General features: G+C 45.1%; 1 protein-coding gene and 1 non-coding gene across 5 annotated transcripts in view; both read left to right on the top strand.

Annotated features, from left to right (window-relative positions):
• The window catches only part of CCND3 (cyclin D3), a 125,351-nt gene that overhangs the window by 28,231 nt on the left and 74,867 nt on the right, over nucleotides 1–22,253 (top strand). The gene's annotated exons all lie outside the window — the stretch shown is intronic.
• On the top strand, nucleotides 1,956–2,059 carry LOC112623874. The gene has a single exon (XR_003119233.1). It is a non-coding gene; the product is annotated as a U6 spliceosomal RNA (small nuclear RNA).

Here is a 22,253-nt window from a genome sequence, read left to right as displayed (position 1 = left end):
TTGAACCTGGAAGGCGGAGGTTGCGGCGAGCTGAGATCATGCCATTGCACCCCAGCCTGGGCAACAAGAGCGAAACTCTGTTTCAAAAAAAATAAAATTAAAAAAATAAAGTGAAACTGGATAAAGGGGTGACTGCTCATGAAGTCTTGGGGTGTGGGTTCTCTGTGTTGTGGGAATTCTGAGACAAGGGGAGTAGGGGAGGCTACGGGTGAGGGGAAGGCTTCCCAGAGAGCTGAGTGGTCTTTAGAGGTGAACTGGTAGAGTTTGGAGGGCTGAGATGCAAGGCAAGGGCAGGGCAGGAGCCATGATCATCCTGGCAAGGCCAGGGATTCTTGCTCCAGCCCCTCACCGTCATCCAGTGTCCGTATCTGGGGAGGGCATGTGGATGAAGGCTGGAACCATACAGAGTCCTTCCAGGGACCTGATCAACACAGTGGAGCAAGGGAGGACAGAGAGAGAGCCGAGAACCTTCTGCATGTTGGGTCAGATGCAGGCGCCAAGAAGGGCTAGGGAAAGTGCATTCATTTATTAAGACTTTGTTCTTAAGGGTTTTAAAAAACTTATAAAATGATTATTTTTAGGAATTTGGACAATATGGAAAAATTTTAAAAGTTAGAAAAATCACCCATAGTTCTTATCACCCAAAGACAGCCCTGGTTTACATTTTGTGATTTCCTTCTAGTCTTACATCTTTATTAATTTAAAAATTATTAATCTTTAGATTTAACTTTTAAGCTAATTAAATAGTAAAAATTATAATTATAAATATAAAACAAACTTCCTTATTGTAAAAACACATTACAAATAGGAAGAAAATAAAAGTTCAAATTCCACCCCAATCATTAAGTCCTATCCCTCAGGGAAAATCAGTGTTAAGTGTTACTAGATATCCTTCTGAACCTTTTTTTTGTGCCTATAAACTCACTGATAGTTTCATTCTTTTAAAATAGGATCATAGAATACTGTTCACATGCAATAATTTCTCTTTTTACAAAGTTAGGACCATTTTGTATGCCCGGTGTTATATTTCCTTTCCTTTTTTTTTTTTTTTTTTTTTTTGAGACAGAGTCTTGCTCTGTCACCCAGGCTGGAGTGCAGTGGCGTGATCTCAGCTCACTGCAACCTCCACCTCCCAGGTTCAAGCAATTCTCCTGCCTCAGCCTCCCAAGTAGCTGGGACTACAGGTGTATACCACTACGCCCGGCTAATTTTTTGTATTTTTAGTAGAGACGGGGTTTCACCATGTTGGTCAGGCTGGTCTCGAACTCCTAACCTCAAGTGATCTGCTCGCCTTGGCCTCCCAAAGTGATAGGATTACAATTGTGAGCCACCGCTACAGGCCTACATTTCCTTTTTGTTTTACATTTTTTATGCTATGTAAATTTAAGTATCTGACATTATACAAACTGAATCCATACCATTGATGATACACTTATTTATAGATTGCAATTTTATAACAACTGTTAGAAAATATGGAGTAGTTTGCCCCAAAACACAAGAATATCTAATATGAACATTTTAGAACAGGACTGAAATGTTCCATTGATCAGTCGAAATGATTTGAAACCCTTAACATTTGATATTTTGTTACAGTATTTAAAAAGTAGTAGGAGATATCTTTTTCTTTTCTTTTTTTAACATGGAGTTTCACTCTTGTTGCCCAGGCTGGAGTGCAATGGCATGATCTCGGCTCACTGCAACCTCCGCCTCCCAGGTTCAAGGGATTCTCCTGCCTCAGCCTCCCAAGTAGCTGGGATTACAGGCACCACCACGCCCAGCTAATTTTGTATTTTTAGTAGAGACGAGGTTTCTCCATGTTGGTCAGGCTGGTCTAGGAACTCCCGACCTTAGGTGATCTGCCCACCTCAGCCTCCCAAAGTGCTGGGATTACAGGAGTAAGCCACTGTGCCCGGCTGGAGATAGCTTTTTCAATTTTGTGTTAGGTATATAAAACTAAAAGAAAAAGCATTTTTCTTTTAAAATTGGAACAATACAGAGAAGATTAGCATGGCCCCTGCACAGGGATCACACACAAATTTGTGAAGCGTTCCATATTTTTTCCTGGCTAACACGGTGAAACCCCGTCTCCACTAAAAATACAAAAAAATTAGCCAGGCGTGGTGGCAGGTGCCTGTAGTCCCAGCTACTAGGGAGGCTGAGGCAGGAGAATGGCGTGAACCTATGAGGCAGAGCTTGCAGTGAGCTGAGATTGTGCCACTGCACTCCATCCTGGGCGACAGAGCAAGACTCCGTCTTGAATAAGTAAATAAATAAAAGCCTCTCAGGTGAACATTTTACTTTTATTTATTTATTTATTTATTTTGAGACGGAGTCTTGTTCTATCACCCAGGCAGGAGTGCAGTGGTGGGATCTCGGCTCACTGCAGCCTCCGCCTCCTAGGTTCAAGCGATTCTCCTGCTTCAGCCTCCTGAGTAGCTGGCACTGCAGGCATGCGCCACTATGCCCGGCTAATTTTTGTATTTTTAATAGAGATGGGGTTTCACCAGGGTGGCCAGGATGGTCTTGATCTCCTGACCTCGTGATCTGCCTGCCTCGGCCTCCCAAAGTGCTGGGATTACAGGCGTAAGCCACCACACCCGGCCACATTTTGTTGCTGAAATATAAAATGTTAATTATTATTTTGGAAAAAGTTAAAATTTCCAGCCGTTGCCAAACTGTTTTTTGTATGTCAATACATAGATTTCTTAAATGCCTATGCCACATTCCACCCATATTTTACTCAGTCATCGCACTATTTCTATAGACACTTTTGTTTTGGGCTAGGTCCATGAGACAAAATGCCTGCCTTCTGAAGCTAACAGGCTGATTGGGACCCCACAACCTGACCAGTTTCCATTTAGTGCAATAAATGGCAGTAGTGGATCTTCTGCTGGATGCAATGGAAGCCTGCAGGGTGTGGGGTGGCTGGGGGTACAGTTAAGGAAGGCTTTGCGGAGACAAGACATTTTTGCAGTGGATCTTGAAGGACAAGCAAGAAGTCCTAGATACAGAGGCCGGAGGACTGAGTGGAGAACTGCCAGCAGCAATGTGACTCATTATCAGCCAGCTCCCTGGTTCTGTGGTTTGTTTCTGCTTTTCCTTTAGAGATGACAGATTGTGCGAACAAGAGCTCCAGCTGTTTATCAGGGGCCCTCCCAGGGCCCAAGTGCCAGGGGCTCCCACTCCCTGCTGGAGAGGCTGTGGGCCCCTGATTAGGGAGACAGCTGAGGCAGGGGACCATGGGCACTGCAGGCGGGAGTACTGGCAGGCCACAGTGAGGGACAGAGGTGGAGACCTGCATGATAGGAGCAGGATGCTGTGTGGGGGAGAGCCAGGGCAAGGGATAGAAACAGACCTTGTCCCTCTGTACTTCCAGGACATGTCCCTGCCCTCCTCTGCCTGGTGAGATGCTGCTCCATCAAAACCCCTTCAGATGGCACTCCTTTGTGACTCCATTCGTTTATCTAATGTTTCCCCATGGCATCATTCAGAATTAATTTTTCTCCTTTGCCCACTTAGTAGGTCATTATGTTGTAGTTGAGAGTGTGAACTTTGGAATCAAGAATAGTAATAGCAGACTGGGTGCGGAGGCTCACACCTGTAATCCCAGTACTTTGGGAAGCCAAGGCTTTTGGATAACTTGAGGTCAGGAGTTTGAGACCAGCCTAGCCAACATGGTGAAATCCTGTCTCTGTTAAAAATACAAAAATTAGCCGGGCATGATGGCGTGTGCCTGTAATCCCAGCTACTCAGGAGGCTGAGGTGGGAGAATTGCTTGAACCTGGGAGCTGGAGGTTGCGGTGAGCCGAGATGGCGCCAGTGCACTCCAGCCTGGGCAGTAACTCTGTCTCAAAAAAAAAAAAAAAAATAGATAGTAATAGCAGCTAACATTTATCAAGCATTTACCACATGCTAGGCACCGTGTTGAGTGTTGTGAGTCTACTTTCTCATTTAATACTTCCCAACTGTCAGTGAGGTAGGAGTTATTATTATCCCATGTTGTGGAGGAGGAAACTGAAGGACAGAGATATTAGTAAACTTGAATTATCACAGCAGAGGGTCAAACCCCTGTCTGAATCTCAGTTTCCTCATTTATAACACAAAGATGAAAATAATATCTTTTTATGCTGGCCAAAAGATACCAAATTTCAGCTAGATGGGAAGAGTAAGTTCAAGAGACCTATGGTACAACATGGTGACTATGGTAAATAAAAACATACTGTGGCCGCGTTGTGGGGCACGATGGCTCATGCCTGTAATCTCAGCACTTTGGGAGGCCGAGGCACGTGGATCACCTGAGGTCAGGAGTTCAAGACCAGCTGGGTCAACATGGTGAAACCTTGTCTCTACTAAAATACAAAAATTAGCTGGGGGTAGTATCACAGAGCTGTAATCCCAGCTACTCGGGAGGCTGAGGCAGGAGAATTGCTTGAACCCGGGAGGTGGAGGCTGCAGTGAGCCAAGATCATGCCACTGCACTCCAGCCTGGGTGACAGAGTGAGACTCTATCTCAAAAAAATAAAAAAAATAAAAAAAAAAAACATATTGCATACGTGAAAACTGCTAAGAGCAGTGTTTATGTTCTCACCACATACACAAAAAAATGTGAGGCAACGCGTATGTTAATTAGTTTGATTTAGCCATTCCACAATACATACATATTTCAAAATAGATATTGTACACCACAAATATATACAATTTTTATTTGTCAATTTAAAAAACAAAAACTTTTTTTTTTTAATTGAGATGGAGTCTTGCTCTGTCGTCCGGGCTGGAGTGCAGCAGTGCGATCTAGGCTTACTGCAACCTCCGACTCCCAGGTTCAAGCGATTCTCCTGCCTCAGTCTCCTGAGTAGCTGGAACTACAGACACGTGCCACCATACCTGGCTAATTTTTGTATTTTTAGTAGAGGTGGGTTTCACCATATTGGTCAGGCTGGTCTCTAACTCCTGACCTCGTGATCCTCCCACCTTGGCCTCCCAAAATGCTGGGATTACAGGCATGAGCCACCGTGCCTGGCCATAACTTTTTTTTAAATAAAATATTTTTTTGCAAGGGTAGTTGAAGGGCCTGAATGAGGTAATGTATATCAAGCACTTGTCACATAGTCCTCATTCAGCTAATGTCGACTCCCCTGCCCCCTGTTACAGCCCCCACCACTCACTCAGTATCATCAGTCCTTGGGTGGCACTACTTTTGAGTTTATATGCATGGCAGAGTGGTTAAGGGTGTCCATTCTGGAGCTGGGCTGCCTGGGTTTAAAATCCTGACCCAGATTCATACTAGATATATGACCTTGAGCAAGTTTTTAAAATCTCTTTGAGCCTCAGTTTCTTCATCTAGAATATGAAAATAAAAATAGAAGGATTGTTGTAGGATTAAAATGAATATGTGTGTGTTTGTGCATGTACATGTATATTTGTTATTGATATTGACTAGAAACTTTTTGAGGGCAGGCTCAATTTCAGGAAGGTGTCACCTGGGTTCTCACTGCCTTAGTGAAGATATGTATGGCTGAGTGATCCAGATAATGATATAATGACAAGGATAACAAGTATATATGTTGGAAATACTTGCTTATTATAATAAGAGATTTTGAAAAATATAATGAATAAAATAAAAATGAACCACTACTCAGAAATAATCACTGTTAACATTTTGGTATATTTCCTTCTAGTCTGTCACCCAAGCTGGAGTGCAGTGGCTTGATCATAGCTCAATGAAGCCTCGAACTCCGGGGCTCAAGCGATCCTCCCACCTCAGTCTCCCGGTGCTGGGATTACAGGCATGAGTCACCATGCGCAGCTCCTTCCCATCTTATTTCTATGTAGACAACTATTCTCCTATAACCGGGATTATGTGCTGTGTTACAGTTTTGTATCCCCCACTGACCTGGTATGTATGTAAGATGAGCATTTTCCAATGCCATTAATATATTCTTTGAAATAGAGTTGTTAATGGCATTTTGTTTTGTTTTACTGATTGAAAGACTATACACTAAGAGAGTTAATTAATATATTGTTGCCATTCTGGAGATAGGGAGGCCTTTTTTTGTTTGTTTTTTTGTTGGTTTTTTTTTGAGACAGAGTCTCACTCTGTTGTCAGGCTGGAGTGCAGTGGCACAATCTCGGCTCACTGCAACCTCCGCCTCCTGGGTTCAAGTGATTCTCCTGCCTCAGCCTCCCGAATAGCTGGGACTATAGGCGGGTACCACCACGCCCAGCTAATTTTTGTATTTTTCATAGAAATGAGGTTTCACCATGTTAGCCAGGATGGTCTCAGTCTGTTGACCTCATGATCCGCCTGCCTTGGCCTCCCAAAGTGCTGGGATTACAGGCGTGAGCCACTGTGCCTGGCCCTGAGTCATTCTTGAATGAATGGCTTGGAACTGGAAGGGACTGCTGAAATGTAGATTGAGAGAGCCAGAAATTAGATCTCAGTAGGCTGAACTAATGATGAAAATTTAACAATATAAAATTCAACAAGAACAAAGTTTATTCTGAAGTTAACAAAAGGATTCAGAAAAGCAGTCACCTCATACCTCTCTTGTTAGAAGACTGGGTGTGAATTACAAATAAATTATAAAAATACAGGATAGGTGAGATGTGGCTTAACAGTTATTTATTTGCTCAACATGTATTTATTGAATGTCTGCTATGTGCCAAGACTTGTTTGTTCTAGGTGATGGGGATTCAGAACAAGCCAACACCCCTGCCCTCCTATAGCTTACATTCTAGCAATGTCTAGAGACAGACAATAAGCAAACGAACATACAATGGGATGTCTCATAGTGAACACTGCTGAGACCAACAGCAGTTAACCATGGTTCACAAGAGAAAACTGTGGTTTAAGTTGGCTCTAAACTCATGAATCAACCGTGTGATTCAATTTTGAAAAAAGCCTAACTCTACCTTAGGCTGTGTCAAAGGAATGTCCAGCACTTGGGAGATCATGTTCCCTCTGCTATCTGATTATCAAGTTGGATCCTGGAGCACTGCGTTTACACTCGAGAGAGACACTGACGAACTGGAACTTATTTAGGAAAGGATGACTAAGATCATTAGGGGTCCCGTATCGCCCCTAAACAGGCAGTAGGACCAGGATCAGCAGGTAGAGGCCCCACTACCCAGAAAACAGGTCCGGATCAGTGGGTAGAGGCTCCAGGAAGGAAAGTTTCAGCTCAGTAGGTCAAGGAATGTTCTAGTAGTCAGAACTGACCAGTAATAGAACAGGCTGTGAGGGGGGTGACTTTCCCGTCTCCAGAAGCATATAAGAAGAGCCTGGATTCATCTGTGTCAGGATAGCATATAATGAATCTGGTAGAAGCTTGGATGAATTTATATGTGCAGCTTCTTTTAGTTCCAGGTCATATTATGCATGGGAAGAAAAAAGGATTTTCCACAAAGATCTCGTAATGTACATAATTCCACACTCCCCGCATTTTACATAGCCAACAACCACTAAGGGCATAAGCAGAATTCCAGCATGTAGAAATCACAAGTTCTCAGAACTCCTTCACTCATCACTTTTATTTATTTATTTATTTATTTGAGACGGAGTCTCGCGCTGTCTCCCAGGCTGGAGTACAGTGGCGCCATCTCTACTCACTACAACCTCCACCTCCTGGGTTCTAGTGATTCTTCTGCCTCAGCCTCCTGAGTAGCTGGGATTACAGGCACATATCACCACTGCCAGCTAACTTTTTTGGTTTTGTTTTTTATTTTCATTTTGTTTTTGAGACAAAGTCTCTTTTGCCCAGGCTGGAGTGAAGTGGTGTGATCTTGGCTCACTGCAACCTCCACTCTCCACCCCAACCCCACCCCAGGTTCAAGTGATTCTCCTGCCTCAGCCTCCCAAGTAGCTGGGATTACAGGCGCCCGCCACCATGCCCAGTGAATATATTTTTGTATTTTTAGTAGAGATGGGGTTTTGCCATATTGGCCAGGCTGGTCTCCAATGTTATGCTTTACAGAAATGAAAACAATGTCCCAGATCATGGATTATATTCAGTTGTTCTGTCCCCCCAAGTTTTGTTTAACCTGACATGATTCCTTAGTTTTTGTCTTCCATGACGTCAACATTTTTGAAGAGTGGGCAACGAACTCTTAAGCAAAGTCTTAAAAAAATGAGCTAATGCAGCTGGGCATGGTGGCTCAACACCTGTAACCCTGTTTGACAGGGACCATCATGCTCCACATTTGGCAGATGAGGAGATGCAGGCATGGAAAGGCTGCCTTGCTCAGGACCTTACCTCAAGATGATCCTATGACATTTTCCTGGTGTATTTCTTCCTTGCTCTGAGTCTTTGCAGGTTTCTGTAGAAGGGAGCTCAGCGCCGGTGAGTGCTGTTGTTGGTGGCCTTCTACTCTGAGATTTTCAGGGCTTGGGAGTACCCCTCTCCCTCCACTGCCTCAGTTTACACCCATCTATCTATGGCTGTCTGCATTTTCAGGTGGAGGGCTCAGTACTCTGCGTCTTCAATTCTAGGGTGGTGGAGGTAGGAGGATTTGGGTCCTTAATGTTCACTGCTTCCTTCCTTCCTTCCTTCCCACCAGAGCAACTTACTAACTAACCCTTTGTATCTCACACCGTGCCTGAGTTTCTCCAGTTAGGGCCCAGTATGTCAAATGTATCATCTCCTGCAGAGTGTGTCAAAAATACATAATCCCGGACCCCACTCCAGACCTCCTGAATCAAAATCTCTGATGGAGTGACCAGGGCTTGCCTCTTTAATAAGTTCCCAGTTAGCCAGGCTTGGTGGCTTATACCTATAATCTCAGCATTTTGGGAGGCTGGGGCAGGAGGATTGCTGGAGGCCAGGAGTTTGAGACCAGCCTGGGCAACAAAGTGAGATCCCATCTCTACAAATAAATTTTTAAAATTAGCCAGGCATGGTGGCCTAGGTACTTGCTGTGGTCCTAGCTACTTGGCAGGCTGAGGCAGAAGAATTGCTTGATCCCAGGAGCTTGATCCCAGGAGTTTGAGGCTGCAGCGAGCTGTGATTACACCAACGTACTCCAGCCTGGGTGACAGAGTGAGATTCTGTCTCAGTGAATCAATCAGTCAATGTAAATTCATTCATTCACTACCGGTTATTCTTACAGATTCGAGAATCACTGTTGAAAGCCCTCATTAGTTGCTTGTGAAATGACTGATTGACTGCTTGGATAAACTCCTGGAGGGTTTCTATGGAGGACAGAGCAAAAGGAAACTTAACATTTCCTCTCAATTTTCCTGTGAAACTAAAACTGCTCTAAATAACAGTCTATTAAAAAAAAAAAAAAAAAAAGAAGATAGTTGCCTATAAATGAACTAAAGAATGTTGTGGAATGTTGTAGGGCTTAACCACCTGGAACCTCCTCAGTGCTGATGGCAGCGATGTCACCTTCAGTATGAGAAGGTCTCTGAGCAGGTCTCAACCTGTCTGACTCCTGCTGATCTTGCCCAAGCTCTGAGAGCCTGGGGGTCACAGAAGACAGTTGCTCCACCCCGCAGAGGAGCACAGCTGTTTCCCCAGCCCCTCATTCAGCCACCTGAAATCATTCACAGTTTTCCTGTCAGTTAACCCGGCCCCACTGCAGTGTGGGAAGGAGCCCCGCTAGGTGGGGTGGGGCCATGTTTCATTTACTATCGGGCTTGGTGTCTTTCCTTGGGCCTCAGCTGAACAGGTGCAGGCTGAGGCAGCCGGGTGAAATGAGGACATTCTTCCTCTCCCTTCCTCCCTCCTCTCCTTCCAACTCCCTCCCCTAACCCAGCCACGCGAAGCCACATCCCATTTCCTCCCCCTCATTCAAAACCTTCACTCCCTACTCTGTGTCCTCCATGCTGCAAAGGGCAGTGCCCCAGGGCAGGGGACACAGTTACAGGAAGGTGGAAAGCAGTGGCTTTCCACTGCCCCCTCCCTTTCTGTTTTATTTGGAGGGGTGTAGAGAGATGGAAGTGGTGTCATGAGAAGAGAGGGAGGGCTCTTCCAGGTACTACCTAGGTCGCGGACTTTGCCTACCACCTCTAAGCTCACAAAAGAAACCACTTATGAAGTTAATAACCCATCCCCTTCAGGGCTGACTCTTGCTTGTCCTCTAGGAGAATAAACCATGGGGGTGCCTGAGGGATGAAGAAATCACACCCAAATCCACATTCTAGAACAAAGGTTCTCCAAGCTTAGCCTGCATTCCTTAGAGGGCCTGTTAAACACTGATTGCTGAGAGATTCTGATTCAGTAGGACTGAGTGGGGCCCAAGAATCTGCATTTCTAAGTTGTTGATGCTGCTTCTACTGGTATAGGGACCACACTTTGAGAATCACTATTCTAGGGCTCCCCTTAAGGTTTTTGTTTGTTTATTTTTTTTGAGACAGGGTCTCGCTCTATCGCCTAGGCTGGAGTGCAGTGGCACAATCTTGGCCCACTGCAACCTCCACCTCCTGCGTTCAAGCGATCTGCCCACCTTAGCCTCCCGAGTAGCTGGGACTATGGGTGTGTGCCACCACCCCGGCTAGTTTTTGTTTTTTGTTTTGTTTTGTTTTGAGACGGAGTTTCAGTCTTGTTGCCCAGGCTGGAGTGGCATGGTGCAATCTTGGTTCACTGCAACCTCCGCCTCCCAGATTCAAGTGATTCTCCTGCCTCAGCCTCCCGAGTAGCTGGGATTACAGGAACCTGCCACCACACCTGGCTAATTTTTGTATTTTTAGTAGAGACAGGGTTTCACCATGTTGGCCAGGCTGGTCTTGAACTCCTGACCTCAGGTGATCCGCCTGCCTCGGCCTCCCAAAGTCCTGGGATTACAGGCGTGAGCCACTGCTCCTGGCCCAATTTTTGTATTTTTTTGTAAAGACGGGGTTTCACCATGTGGCCCAAGCTGGTCTTGAACTCCTGGGCCCAGGCAATCCAACCGCCTCGGCCTCCCAAAGTGCTGGAGTTACAGGCATGAGCCACCGCACCCAGCCTCCCCTTAAGGTTTCTGATAAGTAGGCCTGACCTAGGCACAGTTGAGAGAACAGCAGTCCACTCAAGGAAGTTGAGCCCCCAGCAGTGACCCTTATCACTCAGGCTCCAATCACAACCCTTCCCCCTTGCAGTTCTGTATAGCTTAGCTATATTTGGATGGGACTCTGGCTTAAGAGAAGAAGGCGGAAAGAAGACCCTCTCTGTCTGCATGTTCCCTGTCCCCACGGGCAGCCCCTCTCCAAGCAATATCTCCTTCTATCTTGAACCTTTTGTTTCTAGAGCTCCTTTCCTGCCAATCGTAGGGAAAGAGATGCCCCTGTGTTCCCTGAAGTTTACCTTTCAACTATATTCTGTGGAGTGTTAGGCAGTGGTGACTTGGGAGGGATCCACCATGATGTAGCATGAAACTGCTCAACTATAGATAGGAAATGCTACTGCTTCTGTAAGAACAACCAACCATAAAACCGTAAATGAATATGTACATAAGTATTTACATGCACGTAGACCCTTTCCAGACCAATCAACAACAGTTAGCTCTGTTGGGAGATTTCAGCCGAATTGGGTATTTCACTCTTTATTTTCTCTAATCCTACATTTTAACAAGCCCATCTTACTTTGTAATTAAAATCCAGCCTATCTTACTTTGTAATTAAAAATCAGTACACTGCAAGTAGAAGAAAATGGTGCAGCTCTGGAAAGCTGCACACTGAGCTGTTGACAGTGGGGAGTAGGGGTGAGGCTGAGGGTTCTGTCACATTATACATACACACTCTGGACTGTTTGAATTTGTCTCAATAGGTACTTTTTCTTTTTCTTTTTTTTTTGAGACAGAGTTTTACTTTTGTTGACCAGGCTAGAGTGCAGTGGCACGATCTCAGCTCACTGCAACCTCTGCCTCCTGGGTTTAAGTGATTCTCTCACCTCAGCCTCCTGAGTAGCTGGGATTACAGGCACCTGCCACACCCAGCCAGTTTTTGTATTTTTAGTAGAGATGGGGTTTCGCCATGTTGGCCAGGCCGATCTCGAACCCCTGACCTGAAGTGATCCAACTGCCTCGACCTCCCAAAGTGCTGAGATTACAGGTGTGAGCCACTGCGTCTAGCCAAGAGGTACTACTATTTTTTAAATTAAAAAATAAGGTAGAGATATAGGCAATAAAGGAAACAGAACAGCCTCCTCTCTTCCTCTCCCCACTTCCCCCCAGTCCCCGGCTCCCCCACCAGCTGCTGTCCCCAGCCTTCACACCCCGCCAGCTGCTCTGCCGGCTCATTTCTTCCTGTCACCGTCAGGTTTCTTCACTGAGTGGCCTTCACCTGCTGTCTCCATTTCTTCAACAGCCACTCTTTTTATTTTAAAGCAACATTATGTGTTTTTGTTTGTGGATCGCCAGCATTCCAAAAAAGAAAGAAAATCCCATAGACTTTAAAGCAGCATCCGTGAGCTGCTCTCGATCCTGTCCAGCCCTTTCTGGCTCTCGCAGCACATGCATGTCCTTTCATAATTGTAATCTGCACAAATGCTATTTTGTGTCCTGAAATTTTTTACGTCACCTAATTTTATAAGCCCGCCTATGTATGGACACAGCATCATTTCTCCTATGAATGGTACTATGGTTGCCTAGCCAGGCCCTGATTGTTAGGCCCTTGGGTGGTTTCCAATTTTTTGCTATTTATTCATTCACCATTTAACCCCCTGCATTTGGGCTCCGCCTCCTGCCCGTCTTTAAAAACTGCCCTTTAGAAGGTCAGTGCTATCAGACTTCCCTCCAATTCTACCAGCCTCTGCTCAGTCCTTGACTAAGCCCTTGTCCTGACTTCAATTGGACTTGGCCTTACTACCCACCCTCATGGCCATCCACCCGCCCATCTATCAAGCTCTTGGTGAAATTCCAGCCTCCCTTCATTTCCTTTTGTTCTTTTTCTTTCTTTAATCATTTTTAAAAACATAGACCTTTTTACATTTTTGTTGAAAAAGAATAAAACAACCAATAAGTGTACAATATAGAAAGTAAAAACATGTTTCAAATGTTATAATTGACTTATGAAGCATATACAGACAAAAGAATATGTCATATATATGTATGTAGGTATATATATATGTGTGTGTATGTATATTATGAAGTAGTATAATAAAACTAAACATATTTACGCTGCAACTTGAGAAATATGTCACCAGTTATATAGCTTCCTGTGTTCCCTTCTCTGTGCCATCCCTCTAACAAATCTCATTGAGATACTGTGAATTATGTTCATTTTATCATTCGCCTAATTAATTTTAATAATTTGTGGACTTGAACAGATTCCATGTAGATAGTCATAGCATCTATTAATAATGAAGTTGGTTTTTTTCAATTCTATACCTTTCATTTATTTTCCTTTGTTTAGTGTTTTGCTAGAGCCTCCAATTTAATGTCAGCTAGAAGCAGGGATAGCAGGCATCCTTTCCTTATTCCTGAACTTAAAGGATAATGCTTCTAATGGCTTCCCACTCATAATAATGATTGCTGTAGGTTTAGAGTAGATGCTCTTTAATAGATAAAGGAAGTTTCCTTAATGTCTAGTTTGTTGTTAAATCTTTTTTTTTTTTTTTTTTGAGATGGAGTCTCACTTTGTCGCCCCGGCTGGAGTGCAGTGGCGTGATCTTGGCTCACTGCAAGCTCCGCCTCCCGGGTTCACGCCATTCTCCTGCCTCTCAGCCTCCTGAGTAGCTGGGACTACAGGCGCCTGCCACCATGCTCAGCTAATTTTTTGTATTTTTAGTAGAAGCGGGGTTTCACCGTGTTAGCCAGGATGGTCTTGATCTCCTGACCTCGTGATCCACCCGCCTCGGCCTCCCAAAGTGCTGGGATTACAGGCATGAGCCACTGTGCCAGGCCAAAGCTTTTTTTTTTTAAACCTCTAAATCTACCTTAATGTTGTTAAATTTTACCACGTGCTTTTTCTACATCTATTGAGATGAGAATATATGAGTTTTTGTTTTTCATCTATGAGTGTTATAAATTACATTAATTATTATTATTATTATTTTAAGACAGGGTCTTGGTCTGCACTCAGGCTGGAGTGCCATGGTGCAATCATAGCTCACTGTAGCCTTGAGCTCTGGTGCTCAAGGACTCCTACCCCCTTAGCCTCCCAAGTAGCTGGGACCCAGGCACACAACACCACACCCTGCTAATTAAAAAAAATTTTTTTTGTAGAAATGGGGTCTCAGGCCGGGCACGGTGGCTCACACCTGTAATCCCAATACTTTGGGTGGCTGAGGCAGGTGGTCACCTGAGGTCAGGAGTTCGACTAGCCTGGCCAACATGGTAAAACCCCGTCTCTACTAAAAATACAAAAAATTAGTCAGGTGTGGTGGCGGGTGCCTGTAATCTTGGCTGCTTGGGAGGCTGAGGAATGAGAATCGCTTGAATCTGGGAGGTGGACGTTGCAGTGAGCTGAGATCACGCCATTGCACTCCAGCCTGGGCAACGAGCAAACTCTGTCTCAAAAAAATAAGAAATGGGGCCTCACCATGTTGCCCAGGATTATCAAACTTCCTGGCTCAAGTGATTCTCCTACCTTGGCCTTCCAAAGTTCTGAGATTACAGGAGTGAGCCACTGCAATTGGCCTACATTAATTTTTTTTTTTTTTTTTGAGACAGGCTCTTGCTCTGTCTCCCAGGCTAGAGTACAGTGGCACAGTCTCATCTCACAGCAACCTCCGCCTCCCAGGTTTAAGCGATTCTCATGCCTTGGCCTCCAAGTAACTAGGACTATAGGCGTGCACCACCACGCCCAACTAATTTTTGTATTTTTAGTAGAGGCAGGGTTTCACCATGTTGCTCAGGCTGGTTTCGAACCCCAGACCTCAAATGATCCACCCACCCCGGCTTCCCAAAATTCTGGGATTACAGGCCTGAGCCACTACACCTGGCCCCAGTAATTTTTTATGTTAAATTTTCTTTGCATTTCTGGGATAAATCCAATTAGGACATGATACTTTATCTTGTTTATATACTGCTGGGTTTGGTTTGCTTATATTTTGAGCAAGGTGTCAGCATATATGCTCATAAGTGACATTGACCTTTAATTTTTCTTTCTCATACTATGTTTGGCTGGTTTAAGATTTTACTAACCTCGCTGACTGAGTTGGCAGTATTTGTTTTTTAATACCTATGAAAAGTGACATAAAATTAGAATTGATGCTTTTTTTAATGTTTGTTAGACTATTCCTGTAAAACATTCTGTTGCCATCTTTGTAAGAAGATTTTAAATTACTGATTTAATTTGTGTTTATGACTATAGATAAATAGACCATATATCCTTGTTTGCTTGGGCTAGTGCCAGGTTATAGCTGTTATCCTGGCATATTTATAAATGGTGCTTCCTTTCACTTTAAAAGATATACTGGTTTGGATAATAATAAATAGTTATTCTTCTTTTTTTATTTTGAAACAAAGTCTAGCTCTGTTGCCCAAGAAAGAGTGCAGTGGCGCAATCTCGGCTCACTGAAACCTCTGCCCCCGGGTTCAAGCAGTTCTCTGCCTCAGCCTCTGAGTAGCTGGGATTACAGGTGCCCACCACCACACCTGGCTTTTTTTTTGTATTTTTAGTAGAGATGGGGTTTTGCCATCTTGGCCAGGCTGGTCTTGAACTCCTGACCTCGTGATCCACCCGCCTTGGCCTCCCAAAGTGCTGGGATTACAGGCATGAGCCACCACACCCGGCCATAAATAGAGTTATTCTATATATAGGACTATCGAGGTTGTTTCTTTCTTCTTCAGTTAGTTTTTGGTAAATTATGTTTTTCTGTAGTATCATCTAATTTGTCTGTATCAAATTTATTGGCACTAAGTTGCTTATAGTTTTCTCATCTTTTAACCCTCTGCCATAGATTTAAATGTATCACTTTTGGCCAGGAACTGTGGCTCACACCTATAATCCCAACTATTTGAGAGGCTGAATGAGGCATGAGAATTGCTTGAACTTGGGATGCGGAGGTTGCAGTGAGCCAAGATTGCACCACTGCACTCCAGCCTGAGCTACATAGCAAGACTCTGTCTCAGGAAAAAAAAAAAATATATATATATATATATATATATACACACACACACACACACACACACAACTTTTTAAATCTCTAATGTTATTGATATTAATCTTATTTTTCTTGATCAACATTACCTAAGTTTTGTTTGTTTTGTTAGTCTTTTTGATATTAAACTTTTTTTTTTCTGAGATAGGGTCTCACTCTGTAGCCCAGGCTGGAATGCAGTGGTATGATCATGGTTTACTGCAACCTCGACCTCCTGGGCTCAAGTGATCCTCCCACCTCAGCCTCCTTAGTAGCTGGGACTACAGTCACATGCCACCACCAAGCCCAGCTAATTTTTGTATTTTTTGTAGAGATGGGGTTTCATCATGTTACCCAGGCTGGTCTCAAACTCCTGACCTCAAGTGATCTGCCTGCCTCAGCTTCCCAAAATGCTGAGATTACAGGCCTGAGCCACGATTAAACTTTTAACTACTGACCTTTTCTACTGTTCGTTTTCTGTCTCATTATTGCTCCACTTTTATTGTTTTCTTCTCCTTAAGACTTATTCTGCTGTTCTTTTTTTCTTTTTTTCTCTCTTTTTTTTTTTTTTTTGAGACAGAGTCTCACTCTTGTTGTCCAGGCTGGAGCGCAATGGCTGGATATTGGCTCACTGCAGCCTCTGCCTCCAGGGTTCAAGTGATTCTCCTGCCTCAGCCTCCTGAGTAGCTAGGATTACAGGTATGCACCACCACGTCCGGCTAATTTTGTATTTTTAGTAGAGATGAGGTTTCTCCATGTTGGTCAGGTTGATCTCAAACTCCCAACCTCAGGTGATCCACCTGTCTTGGCCTCTCAAAGTGTTGGGATTACAGGCGTGAGCCACTGTGCCTGGCCTCTGCTATTCTTTTTTTAACTTCATAAGTTCTGTGCTTGGTTTATCAATTTTGAATATTTCTCTTTTTTTTTAGACGTTTCAGTCTGTTGCCCAGGCTGGAGTGCAATGGTGCGATCTTGGCTCACCTCAACCTCCACCTCCCAGGTTCAAGCGATTCTCCTGCCTCAGCCTCCCGAGTAGCTGGAATTACAGGCATGTGCCACCACACCCAGCAGCTAATTTTGTATTTTTAGTAGAGACGGGGTTTCTCCATGTTGGTCAGGCTGGTCTCGAACTCCCGACCTCAGGTGATCTGCCTGGCTCGGCCTCCCAAAGTGCTGAGTTTACAGGTGTGAGCCACCTTGCCCTGCCTCTCTTTTCTTTTCTTTTCTTTTTCTTTTTTTTTTTTTGAGATGGAGTCTAGCTCTGCTGCCCAGGCTGGAGTGCAGTGGCTCGATCTTGGCTCACTGAAAGCTCTGCCCCGCTGGGTTCACGCCATTGTCCTGCCTTAGCCTCCCGAGTAGCTGGGACCACAGGCGCCTGCCACCATGCCCGGCTAATTTTTTGTATTTTTTTTAGTAGAGACAAGGTTTCACCATGTTAGCCAAGATGGTCTCAATCTCCTGATCTCATGATCCACCCACCTCGGCCTCCCAAAGTGCCAGGATTACAGGCGTGAGCCACCACGCCCCCCCCTCTCTTTTCTAATATATGCACTTAAGGCTATATATTTCCCTATAAGTGTCGTTTTAGCTGCATTGTATAAGTTTGCTTTCTTTATTAAATGTACATATCATAAAATAAATACATAGTTTTTTGTTTTTTTTTTTTGAGATGGGGTCTTGTTCTGTTGCCCAGGCTGGAGTGCGGTGGCGCAATCTCGGCTCATTGTAGCCTCCCAAGTTCAAGTGATTCTCCTGTGTCAGCCCCCTGAGCAGCTTGAACTACAGGCATGTGCCACCACACCCAACTAATTTTTGTATTTTTGGTGGAGATAGGATTTTACCATGTTGGCCAGGCTGGTCTCAAACTCCTGACCTCAAGTGGTCCACCCACCTCGGCCTCCCAAAGTGCTGTGATTACAGGCGTGAGCCACCATGCCTGAGCAAAATACACAGATCTGAAGTCTACAGTTCTATGAATTTTTTTTTTTTTTTTTGAGAGAGAGAGAGTTTCGCTCTTGTCACCCAGGCTGGAGTGCAATGGCACTATCTCAGCTCACTGCAACCTCTGCCTCCTGGATTCAAGGGATTCCCCTGCCTCAGCCTCCCAACTAGCTGGGATTATAAGCATGCACCAACACGACTGGCTAATTTTTGTATTTTTCATAAGGATGGGGTTTCACCATGTTAGCCAGGCTGGTCTTAAACTCCTGACCTCAGGAGATCCACCCGCCAAAGTTCTGGGATCATAGGCGTGAGCGACCGTGCCCGCCCCTATGAATTTTGACAAATGTAAACATCCACATCCATGTTGCCATCATCTGAATCAAACTATGTGACAGTTCTATTATCCTTGAAAGTTTCAGGCACACTCCGCCCGCACCCCGCACCCCCGTTTTTTTTTGAGATGGGGTCTTGCTGTGTTGCTCAGGCTATCCTTGAACTCCTGAGCTCAAGTGATCTTTCTACCTCAGCCACCCAGTAGCTGTCATTACAGATGTGCACCACTGCTCCCCACCCATGGGGCCCATTTTGGTTCAGTCTCCTTTTTATCACCAGAGTTTACCCCTGTTAAGACTATACATGTATAGAACCTCATCTAAAAAGAATCATGCGGTATCAATTCTCTTTTGTGCCTGGCTCCTTTCACTTAGTATATGTGGTATGTGTTAGCAATCTGTTCCTTTTTAGTGCTAACTTGTATTGCATTGTGTGGATGTATATGCACTATTTGTTTATCCATTCTCTTGTTGATAGACATTTTGGATGTTTCTAGCTTTTGGCTATTAGCACCTATGTACATCCCTGAGCAAGTCTTTTGTGGACATAAGTTTTTATTTTTTGCGGGGAGGTAGCTTTTGTGTGTGTGTGTGAGATGGAGTCTTGCTCTGTCGCCCAGGCTGGAGTGCAGTTGTGTGATCTTGGCTTACTGCAACCTCCACCTCCTAGGTTCAAGCAATTCTCGTGCCTCAGCCTCCCCAGTAGCTGGGACTACAGACGCACTACCACGCCTGGCTAAATTTTTGTCTTTTTAGTAGAGACGGGGTTTCACCATGTTGGTCAGCCTGGTCTCGAACTTCTGACCTCAGAGGACCGCCTGCCTCGGCCTCCCAAAGTGCTGGGATTACAGGTGTGAGCCACCACGCCTGGCCTATAGATGTCCTATAAGTTTTAATATGAGACCAGCCTGACCAACATGGAGAAACTCCATCTGTACTAAAAATACAAAATTAACCAGGTGTGGTGGCACACGCCTGTAATCCCAGCTACTCGGGAGGCTGAGGCAGGAGAATCACTTGAACCCGGGAGGGGGAGGTTGCAGTGAGGCGAGATCGCACCATTGCACTCTAGCCAGGGCAACAAGAGTGAAACTCTGTCTTGAAAAAAAAAAAAAAAAATGCATAGACCAGTGACTGGCATGATGATGGAAGTGCTATAAAATTTTGGGTATCAGCCAGGCATGGTGGCTCATGCCTGTAATCCCAGCACTTTAGGAGGCCGAGGCAGACGGATCACCTGAGGTCAGGAGTTCCAGACCAGCCTGGCCAACATGGTGAAACCCCATCTTTATTAAAAATGCAAAAATTAGCCGAGGTGGTGGCAGCCACCTGTAATCCCAGCTACTCGGGAGGCTGAGGCAAGAGAATCGCTTGAACCCGGGAAGTGGAGGTTGCAGTGAGCTGAGATCGTGTCCAACCTGGGGGACAAAGGCAAGACTTCATCTCAAAAAAAAAAAAAAAAATGGATATTGTCACATTAAGGACAAGAAAGTGGTCACCTGAAATTCTTTTTTGTTTTGTTTTGTTTTGAGGTGGAGTCTCTCTCTGTTGCCCAGGCTGGAGTACAGTGGTGCGATCTCAGCTTACTGCAACCTCTGCCTCCCAGGTTCAAGTGATTCTCATGCCTCAGCTTCCCGAGTGTCTGGGATTATAACCATATGCCACCATATGCAGTTTATTTTGTATTTTTAGTAGAGGTGGAGTTTCACCGTGTTGGCCAGGCTGGTCTCGAACTCCTGACCTCAAGTGATCTGCCTGCCTTGGCCTCCCAAAATGCTGGGATTACAGGAGTGCCACCACATCTGGCTAATTTTTTTTTTTTTTTTTTTTGAGACGGAGTCTTTGCTCTGTCACCCAGTCTGGAGTGCAGTGGCACAATCTCAGCTCACTGCAAGCTCCGCCTTCCGGGTTCACACTATTCTCCTGCCTCGGCCTCCCAAGTAGCTGGGACTACAGGAGACCACTACCACACCCGGCTAATTTTTTGTATTTTTTAGTAGAGACAGGGTTTCACCGTGTTAGCCAGGATGGTATTGATTTCCTGACCTCGTGATCCACCCACCTCGGTCTCCCAAAGTGCTGGGATTACAGGCGTGAGCCACTGCGCCCGGTCTTCTTTTTTTTTTTTTTTTTTTTTAAGTAGAGATGGGGTTTTGCCATGTTGGCCAGGCTGATCTTGAACTCCTGACCTCAGGTGATCCACCCGCCTCAGCCTCCCAAAGTGCTGGGATTACAGACATGAGCCATTGTGCCTGGCTGTCACCTGAAATTCTAAAATTCCATTTGGGAATGGGCCTTAGAGATGGTTGGGTCTAATCTCTACATCCCCGTGGGGCTCTTCTGGGTGGTGGTGAAGCACGTCCAGCCAGATTCTCGTAACATAACTGGGTTGTTTTTGAGGTCTCACTGTGTTGCTGGGGCTGGTCTCAAACTCCTGGGCTCAAGGGATCCTCTTGCCTTCACCTCCTGAGTAGCTGGCACCGCAGGCATGTGCCGCTGTGCCTGGCTCCTTCCTGGTTTTGAGCTCCCACTTTGGCTTTAAGCTGTTTGGTAAAGTAGGCAAAATTTATTGTAATGACCTCTTAAATGAGGAGGAGGCCATTGTAATTTACACATTACCCAGCCCTTGTCCCCTTGCCGGTTTTGCTCCCAATCTACCTTTTCTACCCCAGAGAACTCACACTATTTCCCACTACTCAGGTCTTCACTCTGCCACCTGCTTCCTACTGCACCTTAGTTCTCTTGAGTCTCTGTTCCTGAGTCAGATTCTGCATGCCTGTTAAGGTGTCAACTAGTTAATCTGATAAACTAATTCCTCCGAAAGTACTAACTGGAGACGGTGCAAAGGTTGCTGCTTCATACAAAGGTGCATTATGGCATGGGTCCTTCCAGAGAAAATGCCCTGCCCTTTGAGTCCTGGTCTGTGGGAGGAAGAGATGGAACAGCGTTCAAGCTAGGATGTCAGAAGAGAGTGTTAGATCATCAGCCTCCTCCATCAAAAAAGACAGGTCCTTTCTGTGCATCAGTTGTGTGGGCTGGGAGGGGACAGACAGGGATACTGGCGGGAATGTGGTAGGGACATTTGATAATATCTTTCTAGGTGCAGACCTTGTTGCTGGAGGGGGTGGGCAGCAGGATATAAAAATGGGTAAGATGGCCGGGCGCAGTGGCTCACGCCTGTAATCCCTGCACTTTGGGAGGCCAAGGCGGGCGGATCATGAGGTCAAGAGATAGAGACCAGTCTGGCCAACATGGTGACATCCCGTCTCTACTGAAAATACAAAAATTAGCTGGGCATGGTGGCATGCACCTGCAGTCCTAGCTACTCGGGAGGCTGAGGCAGGAGAATCCCTTGAACCTGGGAGGTGGAGGTTGCAGTGAGCCGAGATCATGCCACTGCACTCCAGCCTGGCAACAGGGCAAGACTCCATCTCAAAAAAAAAAAAAAGGTAAGATTTGTCCCTGCCTTCAAGGATTGAGGGAAATGTTAACTACACAGGTAATAAATACACTATAAACTATGATAAATGCTAGAAGAGACGTAAGTGAGACTAGATAAAGGTGAGCAGTCTATTCAAACTGGAACTTTTGAAAGGCTTCATAGAAAGGCCGATGGTGGCCTTAGACCCACATATAAGGAAGATTTTTACAAAATGTAAATATATTAGGCCAGGCATGGTGGCTCACGCCTATAAGCCCAGCACTTTGGGAGGCTGAGGCGGGTGGTGAGGTCAGAAGTTCAACACTAGCCTGGCCAACATGGTGAAACCCTATCTCTACTGAAAATACGAAAATTAGCTGGGCATGGTGGTGCGTGCCTGTAATCCCAGCTACTCAGGAGGCTGAGGCTGGAGAATCACTTGAACCCAGGAGGCAGAGGATGCAGTGAGCCGAGATCATGCCAGTGCACTCCAGCCTGGGTGACAAGAGTGAAAGTCTATCTCAAAAAAAAAAAAAAAAAAAAAAAAAAAAAATA

This window comes from Theropithecus gelada, chromosome 4, assembly GCF_003255815.1.
Source record: "Theropithecus gelada isolate Dixy chromosome 4, Tgel_1.0, whole genome shotgun sequence".
NCBI classification, from domain to species: Eukaryota; Metazoa; Chordata; class Mammalia; order Primates; family Cercopithecidae; genus Theropithecus; species Theropithecus gelada.
The sequence above is the reverse complement of the archived record's forward strand: the minus strand, read 5'-3'. Positions and strand labels throughout refer to the sequence as shown.